The sequence below is a fragment of the Narcine bancroftii genome, chromosome 9 (genome assembly GCF_036971445.1).
Source record: "Narcine bancroftii isolate sNarBan1 chromosome 9, sNarBan1.hap1, whole genome shotgun sequence".
NCBI lineage: Eukaryota > Metazoa > Chordata > Chondrichthyes > Torpediniformes > Narcinidae > Narcine > Narcine bancroftii.
In genome coordinates this window covers 28242677-28264055 of record NC_091477.1, presented here as the reverse complement: position 1 = coordinate 28264055, position 21379 = coordinate 28242677, and positions in this window count along the sequence as shown.

Here is a 21379-nt window from a genome sequence, read left to right as displayed (position 1 = left end):
TGCTCATGAAGTTAATCTACTGCTTGTAGCGTGACTTTGGATACTTAAGCAAGTTCCACTAAATACTGTATGTTACTCATTTTGATGTACTTGAGAAGCAAAGGTTGATTATTAGATGCTCCTCTTTGAAGCTCATTCCTCCAGAGGTTTTAATTTGAGAATGAATAATCCTCAAAGCACCAACAGGGTCATCCTGTCAAAGTCTTACCAAAACATATTATTCCAAATTCTTCCTTGCAGCAGACTTAATGCATTCCTTTAGGTCAAAGTGTTGATGAAGTCAATCTGAATCCAATGGTCAAGAGGAAATCAGTGTCCCTGAGTTACTAGCTCAGCCTCGAGATACATCCACCAGTGGGAAGTTAGGAATGGAGTGGAACGTAGATCATTGGTTGGCATTTATGCAACAAACAAAACAAAAATGGGGATCCACTTTGTCAGATTTTAAGTACTAAGCCACCATTTTTCATTGGTGGTTTTGTTTACCCTCACTGGTTCAGCCACTGTATTGATGGAATTGGTTAGAAATGTCTCAGTAGCTGAAAGGAAAAACTATTGCTTACTGCATACGTAGATTTAAGTACTGGTACATACATTTGCTGTTGGTCAAATATGGAGTCCTTCATGGATCCTTTCAGATAAGCAATCCATTTTCTTAACAAAACAAAATCCTGCATCAAAGCTAATAAATCACACACAAGAGGGTTCAAGACAGCCAAGTATGTGAGTCGAATTAATGATAGTCAGGTGAAGATTCTAGTGTAGTTAAGATTCCTTCTGCCACCAGTCAGATTTAATCATTCATTTGCATGATGCCAGATGTGGGAAATAATATACCAGCTGCAATTAACCCTTTGTTATTCTACCATTGAATCTATACTGGAGCCACAAATAAAGGAATGCTTAAGTACTGGTAAATAATATTTATGTACTGTATTTAGGCAATTCTTACAGCTATTCATTTGTTCCAAACTGATATTGTTTCTGTGATGGAAAACTGCTATTACGTGCTCTGATTTTCAGTTCATTTTCATTTGAGTGGGACTGTCTCTTTAAGGGAACAAATCAAGCTGCAAGCTATGAGAGGTTGACTACGAGTTGACAGCAGGCTGAAGCGGGCATATCCCCAAATTCGATACTTCTAAGCAGACAGGAAGTGCCTGGAGGCACAGGTGCAGAGACCATGTGACCAACATGTAAAAGCAACACCACAATGTTTGCTCTGGAGCAAGGAGATCCAAGAAGCGATACCGTGCTGAAGTAGCCTTGTGTGGTAATAGACAATTTTTCTGATTTCTCCATGTTATAGAGGAATGAGAATACCACTCCATGACCAAAAGGGAAGGTCATTTTGAATGGCTGACCCACAATAGGGTTCTGGAAGCTTCGTGAGAATCACTCACTTCATGCCCCTGACGCAAAGGAAAAGGGAGTTTTGATTGTCACTCTTTTGAAAGGACATTGGTCTGGAAGCATCTCGACAAAGATTCTGTGAGTTTATAAAGTCTGTCACTCCAGTCTCACCTACCTAATTCATGAACTTCTTTGTAGCCATTTAAAGTCTGCGTGTCAACATTGGACTTTGAGACTGAAATTTGAACTGCTTTTCCAGAATTATACCCAAGCTGTAGTGGCTTGGGGTATCTCACCTATATTCAAGCATAGTTGGGGGTTAAGTAGACAAGTTTAGATAAAGTGTTATATTATTGTAAATTAATAATTCAATATATTATTTTTAAATACAGGTACTCCCTGGCATATATTACTGTTCCATTGTAGATGACCAGTTGTATCTCAGAATGGACATACGTTGGAATTTCCCTGTCTCCCACAAAAAGATGAAGCTGTCAGTGATACTGAAGAGTAAAACAATGGATTCCCCTGTTCTCTCTCTGAATCCTTCTCATTCTCTGTTGGTGCTGACCCTGAGCACCCTGTGGACTCTACTGGCCTCTAAAATCTGACTGTCAGAATATTGAGCAACAGAATTAGAAAAAAGGGACACAATGAGTTAAAATGCAGTGAAATATATCAACAAGGTGGCCACCAAGGCCAGCTCTCATGAGAGGTCGGCCGCTGCCACCCACATCTCATGAAAGAGATCATTTTCCATAGAGAGGCCCAATTTTCACCATAATCACGTTTTTTTTATTAATTTCAGTTGGATATGCAGATGGACTTGAGTCACGTTGGTCGCAAGTCAGGGAACATTTGTATAACACTATCTGGGCTAATTTCGATTGCTGCTGTCTGGTGCGTAACACTGCACATTCAGCACATTTGGTGCCAGATCCTACTGCTGCTCTTTCTCCAATATCCTCTTGGCCTTTTTGGTTTGGAGCCTCCTCCCTTAGTTACTTTTCCCTAGACATGAGCGGATCTTTCCTGGCAACCAAGTTGTGCATTACACAAAGTAAAACTATCAGATCTGTATAGACTGTACCAGAGTACAGCCAAAGATGAATAGGAAGATTGCATACTCATCTTGTGTACCTTTGTTGTGTTCTCCCTTTCAATGCAGCAATGCTCAGCAGTTGTGGAAGAGGTACAAACAAAAAGTTACATTTATGGCCTGTAGCTTTATACTTGTCCCCAAATCACATTCCAGGGAAATGCCATCCACTAAAGATGTATTTCAAAGAGGATGCCCTTAGAATCCAAGATTCCTGCAAGTTTCCAGAATGAACTTGGATTCACGATACGAATATCCTAAGATGTCTTGGACTTTGGGCAAGGGTTGGGCCCTTAAGGAGAACACAAAACGCAAGTTAATGTTGTCGTTAGCAACATTATGTGAGCTATCATAATTATCTGTTATAGGCATCAGAAGTAAGTTCAAGTTTATTGTCATGTATTCTGAGGAAACAATGAGAAAGTAGAAAGTGTGAAGAGTCTGATCTCATGCTACACAAGCAGAACAGTCTAGGAGTGAATGAAGATCAACTTGAATAACATCACCAATCTCTGATGAATGACTGAGCTGCATTGACAGATGGCACAGAGGTGCACATGTCCATCTTGACTCCAAAATAACAGCAACTTTGAATATCTATGTTTCCGTGCCTCCTTTAATGGGGGCTGCAAATATCTGTTAGGCACCAATGACAATTGGCTGAAAACCACTGTTTTAATCGTACCTAAATGGCTCATTATGTACATGGTTTCACAACTCCAAAAGAAATTAATGACAATTTTTCTCCAGCAAAATATTTCAGGAACAATTGGGTCTAGAGCAGTGATTCTCCACCTTCCCTTTCCACTCACATACCACGTTAAGCAATCCCTTACTAATCACAGAGCACCAACAGCATAGGGATTACTTAACGTAGTATGTGAGTGGAAAGAAAAAAGATGAGAACCACTGAACTAAACTTTTCTCCTTTTACGCTTAACATAGATCCTTTGTTTTTTATCTCACCTACCCTCTGTGGAGAAAAAACCTATGTACATTTACTCGGTCTATCCCCCCTCAATTTTAAATACCTCAATCAAATCTCTCCTCATTCTTCTACCCTCTCGGGAATAAAGTCTTAACCTTTCTCGATATCTCAATTCCTGAAGTCAAGACAACAACCTAGTAAATCTTCTCTGCATCCTTTCCATCTTATTCACATCTTTCCTGTAGTTAGGTGCCCAAAACTGCACACTATACTCCAAATTTGGCCTCACTAATGTCTCATACAACTTTACAATAACATCCCAACTCCTATACTCGATACTTTGATTTATGAGGCCAATATGCCAAAAGCCCTCTTCACAATCCCATCCACCCATGATGCCACTTTCAGAAAATTATGTATCCATTCCCAGGTGCCCCTAATCTACCACACTCCTCAGTATCCTATCATTCACCATGTATGACATTTCTTGGTTTGTCCTTCTAAATCTAAAATACAGCACCTCACATTTGTCTACATTAAATTTCATCTGCCATTTTTCAGCCCATTTTTCCAGCTAGTCAAGATCCCGCTGCAAGCTTTGAAAACATTCTTCACTGTCCACAACACCTCCAATCTTCATGTCATCTACAAACTTGCTGATCCAATTACTATATTATTATTATGCAGATCATTGAAATAGAGGACAAACAACAATGGAGGCACACCACCAGTCACAGGCCTCCAGTCTGAGAATCAATCATCCTCCAGTACTCTGACTTCTCCCATCCTGTCATTGTCGAAGCCAGTTCATCACTTCTCCATGAATACCTAGTGTGAACATACCTGACTGATCTCCCAGATGGGTCCTTGTCAAAGGCCTTACTAAAGTCCATATAGACAACATCCACAGCTTTTCCTTCATCAACTTTTAAAGCCACATTGACCATCCCTAATCAGTTCCTGGCTATCAAAATAATTGTATATCCGATCTCTTAGAACGCCTTCCAATAACTTACCTACTATTGATGTTAGGCTCACCGGCCTATAATTTCCAGGGTTACTTTTGGAACCTTTTTTAAACAACAGAACAACGTGAGCTACCCTCCAATACCTCATCCGTGGCTAAGGAGATTTTAAATATTTCTGCCGAAGCCCCTGTAATTTCTGCATTAGCCTCCCTCAAAGTCCGAGGGAATATCTGGTCAGCCCTGAGAATTTATCCAATTTTATTTGCTTTAAGACAGCAAGCACTTCCTCCACTTTAATCCGAATAGGTTCCGTGAGCTCATGCTTGTTTACCTTACTTCCCATGATTCTGTTGCCCATTTCCTGGATGAATACTAATTGGAAAAAAAAATACATTTAAGATCTCCCCCATCTATCTTGGCTCCAGACAAAGTTGACCACTCTGATCTTTGAAAGGATCAATTCTGTCTATTACTATAATTTTGCTCTCTATATACCTGTAGAAACTATTAGGATTTTTTGTCACATTGGCTGCCGAAGTCACCTTGTGTCTTCTTTTAGCCTTTGATTTCTTTCAAGGTTTCTTTCATTTTTATACTCCTCAAGTCCCTCATTTGCTCCACGTTTATTGTACCTGTTATACACCTCTCTGTCCTTCTGAACCAGATCCCCAATATCCCTCAAAACTAACATTCCTTATGCCTGCTAATTTGCCTTTAATCCTAACAGGAAAATAAAAACACTGTACTCACAAAATTTAACTCAAAAGAACTTAAAAGCTGTAGAGTGAAGTTTCTTGCTGTGATCCAAGTATGCAGTGATGTGGACACCCTAAAATCACAAACATCAAATGTTTTTGGACTTTGGAGTCCATTTCAGAAATACTGTAAAGTACCTTTTCATTAAGACTGATGCCATGAGCTGGAATTCTGACATTTTAAAAAAATTAATGCTCACTGTCCACTTTTCTTGTTAATTCATTTTTTGGGATTTTGGTGTCACTGTCAAGGCCAACATTTTATGTCCCTTCTTTGGAAATAGGGGTGAGCTATTGCCCTCAGCACTGCAGTACTTGGGGTTGTTGGTGTTGACCAGTGAGTTTCAGTATTCATACACAATGTCGATGATTGTCTGCTGATCAATTTTCAAGTCAAAATTACAGTGGGTTGGGAACCTGCAGTTGTCTACATCTTGTTAGATGAAGGCTTAGGCTGGTTCACTGGTTGAGGAGTTGCAAATGGAATTGAACACTCTACAATCATCAGTGAATTTTCACATTTTCGATCTTATAATGGAAGGGAGATTATTGAAGCAGCTGAAGGTCATTGAGACAAGAGCATTGCCCTAAAGAGCTCTTGCATTGATGTTCTGGGTCTCAGATGATCAATAGCCACCATTGTCGGTTGGGAAGGAGGGAGGGGGGAAAAGGGGAGAAAATGACACTTCTGTACATTCAAGAGGGAAATGTTTGCGTGTATTTTGGTTAATATGATTCTGTGTGAAAAATAAAATTTAAAATAAAAAAACAACCACCATTGTACTTGAGTGAGGCACCACACCAACAACTGGTGTGTTTCACAAAGATGCCAAGCGTGGTCAACTGCTTTCTTGATAGCTGGAGTATTTTTATGTCGCGTTCTTTTAATTGCCTGCCAGACAATCATCACAACATTAAGCCAAAAAGTACAAAGGACATACACAAAAAAAATCACATTTTATTAACATTCTGTATGAATGTTAATTAATGATAGTTTTTTTGTTGTTAATTGAACCCAAAAAATACAAAATTGATTATACAGTGTACAGGTACCCATTTGTAGTCTCGGATATTAACTTTATAATAAAAACAAAAATTCTAAGTAATTGCAGCATTTTCTGTTTCTCAGTTTCTATTTCAGATTTCCAGCACATGCTCTTTCTTGATTTCATTATCTGCATAACCATATCCCTGGGAATTAGATCTTCCCATCATGGGTATGATATTATGTTTTGGTTGTTTACACCAAAATTCATCCCTCAAAAGGTCAAGATGCAGAATCTCTTTAATCCCCTATGCCAAACACAGTAACATATGCAGCAGGTCATCATTCTCTAAAATTCAAATAGATTGTACATTCAGTGTGAGCAATCAAGATAAATGTGATATTTAAATTTGTTGTTAAGATAAAAGAATTGTAAATATTTCATAACAATCAACTCTAGTTATCAATTTAGGTCAAATTTATACTTCCACGCACAAGTATTTGAAATCAATTTTAAAAATCAAGCGATTAAATTGGATTATGTCCATGTTTCAGATAGTACACAAATCTTTAAGGACAAATAATATTCAGTATTCACACCAGAGACAAAGAATCATTCCCTCCCATTCAACGCTCCTTGGGTCTTCACTTCCATCTTCAACCAAGTTAATAGATAATCTAATTATTAAATATTCAATGAGAATTTGGACACTATTTCAAAAACATTGTTGTGTATTTCATAATTTTTCCTCTTTCAAGCCCATTCGCTTTTTTCCAGCTTTCTTTACGCTATGCTATTTTTTCAGAGAGGGTATTCAAAGCTTTAAAGATCTGTTCATTGATGGATATTTTGCATCATTTGAGCATCTTTTTGCTAAATTCAACTTGTAAATATCTAAAAAATTGGAATTTGGGCAAGTCTGACATTTTCTTGAGTTGCAAGTTTCTAATTTTTTTTGGTTTTTCTGTCTATCGAGAGCGATCAGTCTGTCTATCGAGAGCGATCAGTCTGTCTATCGAGAGCGATCAGTCTGTCTATCGAGAGCGATCAGTCTGTCTATCGAGAGCGATCTGTCTGTCTATCGAGAGCGATCTGTCTGTCTATCGAGAGCGATCTGTCTGTCTATCGAGAGCGATCTGTCTGTCTATCGAGAGCGATCTGTCTGTCTATCGAGAGCGATCTGTCTGTCTATCGAGAGCGATCTGTCTGTCTATCGAGAGCGATCTGTCTGTCTATCGAGAGCGATCTGTCTGTCTATCGAGAGCGATCTGTCTGTCTATCGAGAGCGATCTGTCTGTCTATCGAGAGCGATCTGTCTGTCTATCGAGAGCGATCTGTCTGTCTATCGAGAGCGATCTGTCTGTCTATCGAGAGCGATCTGTCTGTCTATCGAGAGCGATCTGTCTGTCTATCGAGAGCGATCTGTCTGTCTATCGAGAGCGATCTGTCTGTCTATCGAGAGCGATCTGTCTGTCTATCGAGAGCGATCTGTCTGTCTATCGAGAGCGATCTGTCTGTCTATCGAGAGCGATCTGTCTGTCTATCGAGAGCGATCTGTCTGTCTATCGAGAGCGATCTGTCTGTCTATCGAGAGCGATCTGTCTGTCTATCGAGAGCGATCTGTCTGTCTATCGAGAGCGATCTGTCTGTCTATCGAGAGCGATCTGTCTGTCTATCGAGAGCGATCTGTCTGTCTATCGAGAGCGATCTGTCTGTCTATCGAGAGCGATCTGTCTGTCTATCGAGAGCGATCTGTCTGTCTATCGAGAGCGATCTGTCTGTCTATCGAGAGCGATCTGTCTGTCTATCGAGAGCGATCTGTCTGTCTATCGAGAGCGATCTGTCTGTCTATCGAGAGCGATCTGTCTGTCTATCGAGAGCGATCTGTCTGTCTATCGAGAGCGATCTGTCTGTCTATCGAGAGCGATCTGTCTGTCTATCGAGAGCGATCTGTCTGTCTATCGAGAGCGATCTGTCTGTCTATCGAGAGCGATCTGTCTGTCTATCGAGAGCGATCTGTCTGTCTATCGAGAGCGATCTGTCTGTCTATCGAGAGCGATCTGTCTGTCTATCGAGAGCGATCTGTCTGTCTATCGAGAGCGATCTGTCTGTCTATCGAGAGCGATCTGTCTGTCTATCGAGAGCGATCTGTCTGTCTATCGAGAGCGATCTGTCTGTCTATCGAGAGCGATCTGTCTGTCTATCGAGAGCGATCTGTCTGTCTATCGAGAGCGATCTGTCTGTCTATCGAGAGCGATCTGTCTGTCTATCGAGAGCGATCTGTCTGTCTATCGAGAGCGATCTGTCTGTCTATCGAGAGCGATCTGTCTGTCTATCGAGAGCGATCTGTCTGTCTATCGAGAGCGATCTGTCTGTCTATCGAGAGCGATCTGTCTGTCTATCGAGAGCGATCTGTCTGTCTATCGAGAGCGATCTGTCTGTCTATCGAGAGCGATCTGTCTGTCTATCGAGAGCGATCTGTCTGTCTATCGAGAGCGATCTGTCTGTCTATCGAGAGCGATCTGTCTGTCTATCGAGAGCGATCTGTCTGTCTATCGAGAGCGATCTGTCTGTCTATCGAGAGCGATCTGTCTGTCTATCGAGAGCGATCTGTCTGTCTATCGAGAGCGATCTGTCTGTCTATCGAGAGCGATCTGTCTGTCTATCGAGAGCGATCTGTCTGTCTATCGAGAGCGATCTGTCTGTCTATCGAGAGCGATCTGTCTGTCTATCGAGAGCGATCTGTCTGTCTATCGAGAGCGATCTGTCTGTCTATCGAGAGCGATCTGTCTGTCTATCGAGAGCGATCTGTCTGTCTATCGAGAGCGATCTGTCTGTCTATCGAGAGCGATCTGTCTGTCTATCGAGAGCGATCTGTCTGTCTATCGAGAGCGATCTGTCTGTCTATCGAGAGCGATCTGTCTGTCTATCGAGAGCGATCTGTCTGTCTATCGAGAGCGATCTGTCTGTCTATCGAGAGCGATCTGTCTGTCTATCGAGAGCGATCTGTCTGTCTATCGAGAGCGATCTGTCTGTCTATCGAGAGCGATCTGTCTGTCTATCGAGAGCGATCTGTCTGTCTATCGAGAGCGATCTGTCTGTCTATCGAGAGCGATCTGTCTGTCTATCGAGAGCGATCTGTCTGTCTATCGAGAGCGATCTGTCTGTCTATCGAGAGCGATCTGTCTGTCTATCGAGAGCGATCTGTCTGTCTATCGAGAGCGATCTGTCTGTCTATCGAGAGCGATCTGTCTGTCTATCGAGAGCGATCTGTCTGTCTATCGAGAGCGATCTGTCTGTCTATCGAGAGCGATCTGTCTGTCTATCGAGAGCGATCTGTCTGTCTATCGAGAGCGATCTGTCTGTCTATCGAGAGCGATCTGTCTGTCTATCGAGAGCGATCTGTCTGTCTATCGAGAGCGATCTGTCTGTCTATCGAGAGCGATCTGTCTGTCTATCGAGAGCGATCTGTCTGTCTATCGAGAGCGATCTGTCTGTCTATCGAGAGCGATCTGTCTGTCTATCGAGAGCGATCTGTCTGTCTATCGAGAGCGATCTGTCTGTCTATCGAGAGCGATCTGTCTGTCTATCGAGAGCGATCTGTCTGTCTATCGAGAGCGATCTGTCTGTCTATCGAGAGCGATCTGTCTGTCTATCGAGAGCGATCTGTCTGTCTATCGAGAGCGATCTGTCTGTCTATCGAGAGCGATCTGTCTGTCTATCGAGAGCGATCTGTCTGTCTATCGAGAGCGATCTGTCTGTCTATCGAGAGCGATCTGTCTGTCTATCGAGAGCGATCTGTCTATCGAGAGCGATCTGTCTATCGAGAGCGATCTGTCTATCGAGAGCGATCTGTCTATCGAGAGCGATCTGTCTATCGAGAGCGATCTGTCTATCGAGAGCGATCTGTCTATCGAGAGCGATCTGTCTATCGAGAGCGATCTGTCTATCGAGAGCGATCTGTCTATCGAGAGCGATCTGTCTATCGAGAGCGATCTGTCTATCGAGAGCGATCTGTCTATCGAGAGCGATCTGTCTATCGAGAGCGATCTGTCTATCGAGAGCGATCTGTCTATCGAGAGCGATCTGTCTATCGAGAGCGATCTGTCTATCGAGAGCGATCTGTCTATCGAGAGCGATCTGTCTATCGAGAGCGATCTGTCTATCGAGAGCGATCTGTCTATCGAGAGCGATCTGTCTATCGAGAGCGATCTGTCTATCGAGAGCGATCTGTCTATCGAGAGCGATCTGTCTATCGAGAGCGATCTGTCTATCGAGAGCGATCTGTCTATCGAGAGCGATCTGTCTATCGAGAGCGATCTGTCTATCGAGAGCGATCTGTCTATCGAGAGCGATCTGTCTATCGAGAGCGATCTGTCTATCGAGAGCGATCTGTCTATCGAGAGCGATCTGTCTATCGAGAGCGATCTGTCTATCGAGAGCGATCTGTCTATCGAGAGCGATCTGTCTATCGAGAGCGATCTGTCTATCGAGAGCGATCTGTCTATCGAGAGCGATCTGTCTATCGAGAGCGATCTGTCTATCGAGAGCGATCTGTCTATCGAGAGCGATCTGTCTATCGAGAGCGATCTGTCTATCGAGAGCGATCTGTCTATCGAGAGCGATCTGTCTATCGAGAGCGATCTGTCTATCGAGAGCGATCTGTCTATCGAGAGCGATCTGTCTATCGAGAGCGATCTGTCTATCGAGAGCGATCTGTCTATCGAGAGCGATCTGTCTATCGAGAGCGATCTGTCTATCGAGAGCGATCTGTCTATCGAGAGCGATCTGTCTATCGAGAGCGATCTGTCTATCGAGAGCGATCTGTCTATCGAGAGCGATCTGTCTATCGAGAGCGATCTGTCTATCGAGAGCGATCTGTCTATCGAGAGCGATCTGTCTATCGAGAGCGATCTGTCTATCGAGAGCGATCTGTCTATCGAGAGCGATCTGTCTATCGAGAGCGATCTGTCTATCGAGAGCGATCTGTCTATCGAGAGCGATCTGTCTATCGAGAGCGATCTGTCTATCGAGAGCGATCTGTCTATCGAGAGCGATCTGTCTATCGAGAGCGATCTGTCTATCGAGAGCGATCTGTCTATCGAGAGCGATCTGTCTATCGAGAGCGATCTGTCTATCGAGAGCGATCTGTCTATCGAGAGCGATCTGTCTATCGAGAGCGATCTGTCTATCGAGAGCGATCTGTCTATCGAGAGCGATCTGTCTATCGAGAGCGATCTGTCTATCGAGAGCGATCTGTCTATCGAGAGCGATCTGTCTATCGAGAGCGATCTGTCTATCGAGAGCGATCTGTCTATCGAGAGCGATCTGTCTATCGAGAGCGATCTGTCTATCGAGAGCGATCTGTCTATCGAGAGCGATCTGTCTATCGAGAGCGATCTGTCTATCGAGAGCGATCTGTCTATCGAGAGCGATCTGTCTATCGAGAGCGATCTGTCTATCGAGAGCGATCTGTCTATCGAGAGCGATCTGTCTATCGAGAGCGATCTGTCTATCGAGAGCGATCTGTCTATCGAGAGCGATCTGTCTATCGAGAGCGATCTGTCTATCGAGAGCGATCTGTCTATCGAGAGCGATCTGTCTATCGAGATCTGTCTATCGAGATCTGTCTATCGAGATCTATCTATCGAGATCTGTCTATCGAGATCTGTCTATCGAGATCTATCTATCGAGATCTATCTATCGAGATCTATCTATCGAGATCTATCTATCGAGATCTATCTATCGAGATATATCTATCGAGATAGATCTATCTATCGAGATCTATCTATCGAGATAGATCTATCTATCGAGATCTATCTATCGAGATAGATCTATCTATCGAGATCTATCTATCGAGATAGATCTATCTATCGAGATCTATCTATCGAGATCTATCTATCGAGATCTATCTATCGAGATCTATCTATCGAGATCTATCTATCGAGATCTATCTATCGAGATCTATCTATCGAGATCTATCTATCGAGATCTATCTATCGAGATCTATCTATCGAGATCTATCTATCGAGATCTATCTATCGAGATAGATCTATCGAGATCTATCTATCGAGATAGATCTATCTATCGAGATATATCTATAGAGATAGATCTATCTATCGAGATATATCTATCGAGATAGATCTATCTATCGAGATATATCTATAGAGATAGATCTATCTATCGAGATATATCTATAGAGATAGATCTATCTATCGAGATATATCTATAGAGATAGATCTATCTATCGAGATATATCTATAGAGATAGATCTATCTCTAGAGATATATCTCTAGAGATAGATCTATCTCTATAGATATATCTATAGAGATAGATATATCTCTATAGATATATCTCTAGAGATAGATCTATCTCTATAGATATATCTATAGAGATAGATCTATCTCTATAGATATATCTATAGAGATATATCTATCTAGATATATCTATAGAGATATATCTAGATAGATATATAGATCTATATATCTATCTCTATATAAATAAAGAGATTCAGAGTCAAATTTCATAGATGAGTTTTTTTTAACCTTAATGCCCTCTCATAAAAGTTTAATATCTATTATTTATGAGATATTGTTATCTTTAAATCAGATCGTTAGTTAAAATCAAAAGTGCTTGGGAACAGGATTTAAATTTGACTATATCAGATGTGATTAGGACAATTCTTAAGTTGGTTAATAGCTCTTTGTTACATGCTCACTATTGTCTTTTACAATTCAAATTGGTGCATAGAGCACATTTGTCTAAGGCTAAATTGTCTTGCTTTTATTCTGATAAAAGTCCCTGGTGTGTCAGGTGTAAGAACGGAAAAACATGATTAAATCATATGTTCTAGACATCCTATTCTAGAAAAATACTGGGAGAGGTTTCCTTTACTATCTAAAAAATTCAATATAGACTTAATTCCAAATCCTTTGGTGGCCTTCTTCGGTACAATGGGAGGAAATGATTCTTCTTTGCCTTCGATTTGTTCTATTTTAAACATAATAGAAATAAGGCGATATTACTCTAAGGTAGCTCTCATTCAAAAGAATTGATTGAATAAGGCAATCTCTATTACAATGAATCTAATTTAAATTGACCCTCTGCCTCATGTTACTTACCAGCATATGAATTATATTGCATATCCATCAGAATATGATCAAAGGGGACACAAGTAAAATATTCCAACATCGATTATACTTACACTAAACTACACTAAGGAAACACTCAATGGAATAGCTTGAGATTTATAGATCCTGAGAGGCACAGTATTACCATATTGATCAACCATACCTTGGGCATTCTACATGTAGAATGTCAGAATAATTCTGCAATTTTTTTTTTTTTTTTAAATCAAGTAGCAAATACATTTGGCTTGGGTGGCAGACTATTTGAGGTAGATTGAACTTTTGGAAAATAACTGATCCATTCTTGCCTTGCATCATCTGAAGCAGAAACTGAGGCTTTATTTCTGAATGCACCGTGCTTCCTCCAGTGACAGCAAATGATTCAGGCCAGTGCTGAGGGGATATAGTGTAGAATGCGGTGAACCAGCACCAGTGGTAAGCACAGAGAGGAGCAAAAATATGGCTGGAAAATGTTGCAACACCATATCTGGGGCAGCAATTAGCCTGTTTCCCATAAAATTGAAATCGGAAACTTAAATATGCAAAATTAAGATTCATCTCCAGAAATATGACAATTGTTCATACTGCTCAGAGGAAGGCAACCCACAAAGATGGAAGTCCATGATTTAATGATTTTGAAGTGAGAAGTCAACCAAAGACAATAATGCCTGCTCTGATTAGTTCAAACAGCCCCAAATTAGAGAGCAATCAGGAAGACGGAGCTCTGTGATCCTTTACTTTTAAAGGGAGAGTGTTACAGTCCAATGGATTTACGCACTAAAAAGGTTAAAAAAAATTCTACAGGTGTTTGTCTGATGCCACTTTTGGGGGGGGACTGCTAAAATTGCCATTTTTCTACCAAAGCTAACAAACTTTGGTCAATAAGCCCAAATCCCAGTAGGAACACATCAATCAATTATAATCACCTAGGAAATGAATGAGGGCAACAGAAAGCTATCTCTTGATGCCTGGAGACAAACAGTATTATTAATGGGCTCTTTTGGGACAAAGCTTTACCATCACTATTCAAACATCAGAATTCACAATCACAACAGATTTTCTATGGCACTAGATCACTGTTGCCATTCTTATCAACCTCAAGGAAAAATTAGAACACTATCCTGGAAAATCTTTGGTGCATCATTAGTTTTGACACACACATAAAGCCCAAGATGTGGTGCAAGCATATTTTTGTTACAAAGAGATCTTCATCAATGAGTAACAGTTTTCTTTGTTAGCAGGGACCAGCTGGTGTTGCAAAGCCCCCTCTTTAACATAAAAGGGCACCTTCAGAATCTCACAGATCAGCTTCATCATTTTATGTGGCGCTATCACCACAATACACATAACTAGTATTAAATCAAATTGTTTGAAGTAAAATGAAACAATGCCGCAGATTAAACACTTTGCCTATTATCTCAGACAGATTAACAGTTGGAGGCAGAGCCTCCACAATTTTATGGTTTCCAAAGTTGCTTCAATTGACGCTTTTATAGAAAATATAGACAAGACACTTTCACAAACTTCACTGGGATAATTCAGTCCACTATGATTGAACGGAGACACCCTGAACCCTTACCCACCAACACGGGGTTGTGTAATACTAATGCTTTTTGCCACCTTCCCACTCACCTCTTTGGAAACCCTATAAAATGCCACCAACCTGGCAGCCTCACAGCTTGAGATACATTTTATAAGGAGAGGAAGGTGTCCAGCTAATCATCTCCCAACTTCTTACAAATGTCTGGAGCAAGTAAGGTGCAAAGGATTGGAAGAGTGAATACCATTCTTCCAAACAAAAATACACATGATAGGCTGATCATGATAGGTGATGATTAGCTGGAATGGAGTTAGAGCCTTCATGAATATTTCTTAACTTATTGTGGACAACAATAGTTGGTATCCATGAATCATAGTCAGACTTCCTGATGAAGGAGTCAAGCTCCAGAAATCCCTGGAAATAACTTCTTTGCAAAGCCATTATTGATGAGTCAGGTAAGGAATACACAGAAGTTACACTTACTTATTAGTCTATAGAAATGGCACAACTACAATTCTGTCTCCATGCTTTTTTTGTTCTGCTATTTCATTGTTGTAACCTCCTTGTAACATGAAAACAGAAATATTCTGTTTCAGCAGATAGCATTGCCTTTGCAAAACAACACAAGTGACAATAATTCTGTGCATGCCAACAGAAGGCACTGCAGCATTCCACCAGGCACCTGATACCAATCTTTAAAATATCAACAATCTTTTCCGAGGGCTTCATTATATTTCATGTGCATTTCTGTCTGAGCATTGTATGAGACTAAACTCCAAGAGATGCCCTTGATCACCAATAAATCAGTCATCAGGCATGCCATGTTGAACACTTGCATGACAAAAGGTTCCAAGACTTGTAGGTAATTTATGTTACTACAGTATGTACGATAAGATAATTACTGTTACACAATTTATTTTGAATGAATTAAATCATTTTTCATGAATTTGAAGTTGTTGTATCAGACAAAAGAGCCACAATTATTCTACCAATTAATCCATGCAGAAGTCTCAGCAATGTACAGAATTAGATCTGTACGTCTCTGCTCGAATAGCTCAAGATTTGTCTCATTTTATTTATGTTACCTGGAAGGACTCGGGAGCAATTTAAACAAGAAAATCTACAAATGCTGGGGTGGAGGGGTCAGGTGCAATACACAAACTTTCTGAAGAAGCTCAGCAGGTCACACAGCAAAGGGTGAACAATAGATCAGGCCTGAGCTCTTCAACAGGAATAAGAATAAGCAGAAGCCTGATTAAAAAGGTGGAGGGAGGAGTACAGAAAGGAGTAAAATATTTCACAACAGACGTTATTTACTTTGCTACAATGAAGATCTAATGCAAATGACCAGGAGATATTTCCGCTACAGCAGAAATATCTTTGCAATGCCTTGAGGGAGGGGTGCAGAGGAAATAGTCTTATCAAGATATTAATTTGAACCCTAGAGTCTTTCTTTAAGCAGCGTATGGAAAAAATACTCCTCTGATTTTTATTTCCTGAGCTGCCTATCCACGTTCTTGTCTGTTACACAGCAGTAGACACCCTCGGTTAGGAAGGCAATACTTTCACCACAGAAGATTACTTTGTTCATAGAAGGTGTCAGTCAATGAAAAGGTTCCGTGCAAATTAAAAATACAAAATTGCCTACTCAATGGTGCATCCAACCCGAGAAAAGTGTTCGAATTGTCAGATATAAAAAGATGGCATTCTCAGACATTGGTTATAAAGGAGCAGATGTAGGAAATTGCACAGCGACCTAGCCTGGTACTGCAGGCTACTAAATTACAAGGAAAATCATTCTAGTGCAACTCTTTGCAAAAGTATCATCAGAGAAGTCCATTTGTTTTCAGTACTTTCAGACCATTCAAAACAAAACTTGTAGCTTGTGAAAAATCCATCTTTAATCATTTGTTCAGTGAATGTTTTGATCCACTTTGGGATACCAAAACAGGAAATAACAAACCATCTCTCAACCTCAATTACACCATCATCTCCCTATCGTGATAAAACATTCGGATTGTGACCTACGCCATGCTTTACCACACAATCTACTTCATATGAAAGCTGGAAGATAGAAGATGCAGAGGGTGCAGACAAAAAAAAAGTGAACATCACAGCAAATATTTATTGGATAGACTGATAAATGAAAGAGACCAGCCACAACCAGGTTTCAATCTCTTTGCCCCAATAAAATGATATATTGAATTCAGCAGCAAAAATTGTGACTTCGATTTCTGGTGTTTTTATGCACCATCACATTTTGGGATAACAAAAGACAGGATTAGTTTTGCAGGAACATTCAAGATACAGGTCTCTTTTGGGACATAGTCAACTAAATGCATCAAGATGACATGAAGCACATCAAAACCATGAAAAGGCAAAACTTGAACAATAGGTTTGCATTTTTAAATAAAATCAATATAGTCACCACAAAGCTACAAAACTGAGTGAAGGACATGCTCAAAAATATCTTAAAATTGTTAATGCTTTGTACATCACTAGTGGGAATCCCTTTCCACTGATCAAAGTGATTCAACTAACAGTATTTGTATTTTCTTTAAATATAACCAGTCAGCTCATTGACCTCAAATAGAATTTTTTTTTATATATAAATACAGAAACAATGGCAGCACTCAAAAAGAAAATGATCCCTGGGAAGTATAAACTATGTAATTGGAATAGTAAAACGGAAAGCGGATAACAATTCAACGATGCCCTATATTTGCAGCAACATGGCGGAGCCTGCCATTCCAGGATCGGCCTCCATAGCCACAATTGACGCTGCTAAACAAACCAGTGACTACCAGAGGATCAAAACCCATGTTGGATCACAACCGACGGAGGCCAAGAAATAGGAAGACATCCACAAGAAATAGTGGATTCTTATCATTGAGTCAGGACTAGTACATTGATGTTCATTAAAATTTACTGAATTGCTTTAAATTTGATTTGAGTCAATAAAGTGATACCTCCATTTATAATGTGAAAAGGACCAAAATTTCTCACACTCCACAAATTATTAATATTGTGAAGAAGATCAGCATTATCACATCAGAGATATCACGGGGAAACTGAGCTATATAATCAGAGAACCCAATAAAGGTAAACCCCATTTTACAAAAATTTGCTTATATGAAGAAACTTGTGTTTGCTTTTATGAAGAAATTATAATGAGTTTTCACTTCTATGAAAATTGCCTCCATTAATCAATGGGTCTTCGCTTTAAGAATTTTTGGTTTACGAATGGCTTCTCAGGTATGCTCTACTTTGTAAAGTGGGGTATGCCTGTATTCTAAAATTGGGAAAGTTTGATTATTGGAATTATATTGATTTATACTGTAAATTTGTTTTGGAAATAAAACTGTATTTGTGCAGATTACTTAAGCTTTATTTAACAAGATACTTGTCATAACTACAATTTTCTCCATAACTGCAGTTTGCATTTAACCCCACAATAGTTATTCAAGTCAAACCCTGTCAATAGAAGAGCAGAAATTGTTTGAAACCTTTGGAATGTCACAAAACTTCCACAATGTCACTGAAAACTTGCAAAAACTTCTACAGGAGTACCATGGAGAGCATCCTGGCAGGTTGCATCACTGCCTGGTATGGAGGTGCCTACGCTCAAGGCAAGGAAAATAAACCTCCAGAGAGTTGTTAACTCGGGCTGCAATATTATGGGCACCAGGCTTAATTCTATAGAGGACCATCCACAAGAGGCAATGTCTTAAGAAAGCAGCCTCTATTCTCAAGGACCCCCCCCCCCCCCATCACCTCAGGCTATATACCCTCTTCTCTCTACCACCATCAGGAAAAAAGGGACAGGAGCCTGAAGACAAGCACTCAGTGTCTCAAGGACAGATTCTTTCCCTCTCCCATCAAATTTCTAAGTGAATAATGAACACTAGCTCAATGTATTTTTTCCACTATTTTTATTTATTTTCTAACAATCTACTGTGAAGCTGCTGCAAAATAACAAATGTCATGACAAATTCATGATAATAAGTTCTGATTCTGAATATGAAATTGGGAAATAATAGATTAATTCCCCATCCTGTTTTAAGCTTGATGTAGCACATGGCTCCTTTTGTGCTCAGTTCCAGTTCAAAAGAAAATGGCAAATTCCATTGCCTTGGTCTTCAAATCACCCACTCCAACTTGTCTGACTCAATCTTCCTCCACCTGACCCTTTTGTTTTTCTTGCTTCTCTTTGTCTGACATCTGCCTTTCTTCTGCCTCAGTCAGACATCCCACCTCTGTCTGCTTGGCCAATACAATGAGGGGACTCATACCTCACCATTGCCATCCAGTCCTCTTTTCATTAGTCCTGTAATAACTTCCCTCAAACTGATGGAAGTTTCAACTCAAAACCTCAACCATCATTTTTGTCCCACTCATATTACTTGACCAGCTGAGTTCCTACAGTGGATTGCATTTGGCTTCAAAGAATCATCTATTGTTCTACTCAATATCTCCATTGTGGTACTTGAATTTTTGTTTCCAATTGATAGCTTTAGAAATATACAGGTGACCCTGAGCCAGTACAAGTGTAGGTTTGGGAATCAATTACTCTGAATACAGACTCACAGTGCATAGCTTCTCGTCAAAAGATATTCCTGGCATTTTGTCCCCCTCGGGAAATACTATTGCACTTTTTTTTTTATTTGGACGATCATTTAAGAAATCATGTGTGACATTGTCAATAAAGAATTGCATTTTCTTTATCAACTAAATGAGAAGATTAACTTTTCTGACAGTGACAATGTACCATTACCCACACCAGCACAAAATAAGATTTCACTGCCCAGAGGCAGTAAATGGTAGCAATTTTAAATGGAATTACATTGATATCTATTTGCTCAAAAATCAGTTGCAGACTTCACACGGCCAAACTCAAACCAGTATAGTATAAACATGAAAGAAAGCCACATTTCATCACAGGTCTTTTGAAAAGACAAATGCTTCATGCACCATGAGCACAACCTTCTGGTCCAATAGCCTAACTCATCAGAAAACCATGCAGAGCACTTTCAGTTTCATTCTCCACAAAACAACCAAAGTCAGAATTCCCAATGTGCTTTTAACATTGTTTGGTACATTTGATCCCAGCTTCAATTTCAATTGGGAACTCTCCTCTGACTTGGTATCTGTACAATCAGCCAACTGCAATTCACAAGAGATGTGCCTCTTTGCACGCAACTAGATCTTCATAGCAAATCTGATAAATTTAATTTCAAATTACAGTGATCAATACATTGAACTAAAATTAAAGAATTATTTATAAATAAGGACTTAACTAAATAAAATCTTTAAAATATTCAATAAAACTTGTTTCGCTTTGAAAAAGAAAATCTTTTGCTGAAAATTGTGAGCACAGATGGGAAAAGCTAACAATATTGCTCCATGGGGAAACTATCAAATTCCTTGCCACTAATTTTATAGAACATCGACAGCTTCCAGTATAAAACACTTGTGCTATGCTCGAAGTTATTTTACTAATTGTCCACAGTTGCTCAAATTTTAATAAATCAGATGCAAATGTCTTCAAATCTGTCTGCCCAAAACCAGCAGCCATCCAAAAAATCAGTTACCTTGATATTTAAGCTTCAATTTTTATATGCTTTTCCAGATAAAGTGAATTAAAATGGTAAAATAGAGTTCCTCACCAATTAATTTTAAATGTTGTTCTATTTGTTTTGATATCCTGTGCATGCTAGAAAGAACAAACAAACAAAAAAAGGGAATCGTACTGGAGAAGTAACAGACAGCTAACACAATTTATCCAAAAGGAGAAATAACTCCAGTTTATTAACCATCAAGTTCAATGCCAGTAAAGATAATGAAATACTTACTTAATACAAAATACAGAGGGAAGGAATAAAAAGAGTGGAGATGGCAGCTAGATCTTGACTAATATTCCTCTTTTTTGAAGAATTGGAAGAGGATACAGATTAAGATATATCGTATGTTTTGTTTGTGCGTTTCTTTTTAAACTTATGGTACAGGGATGCATAATGGGATCTGAATTGAGGGCAAGTATGGAGAATCAAGGTATGTGGATAATATGCTGGCCACAGAATAATGAATCCTTGACACAGATGGAGACTGAATACAAGTAGCCTCCAAGGATTGGTGTGGGGACCACTGTTGCATCATATTTGCCTAATTGGCTATTTTAGAAGAGACCAGATAATGGTCTACGAATAAACAATTGTCAGTAATAAATCGAGCAAAAAATACAAGGGCAACTCTTAACCAATGTTCTCTTTCACAGCTCCCATGCAAAATGTTAACTGCCTCTTTCCACAGATGCTGCCTGACCTGAAATTTTCCAGCATTTTCTATTTTTATTTCACATCCACAAATATTTTTGATTTTCTTTAACCTTGAATGTGGCGGATGAATTATTTGACACAACTAATATAGAGGCACTTGAAGGAAAGAAAAGAACCAAAAAGAGTAGTATTGGTAGGTATCATGGAAGTCTGAAATTGGGTGGCATGGACTCAGGCTGAAATGTTGTATTACCGTGCTGTATGTCTAAATTTTAAATGCCATCAAATATGTGCTTGATAATAGATCAGACTAGTTCAATGGCCTGTTTCTGTGCAATTCAATGCAAA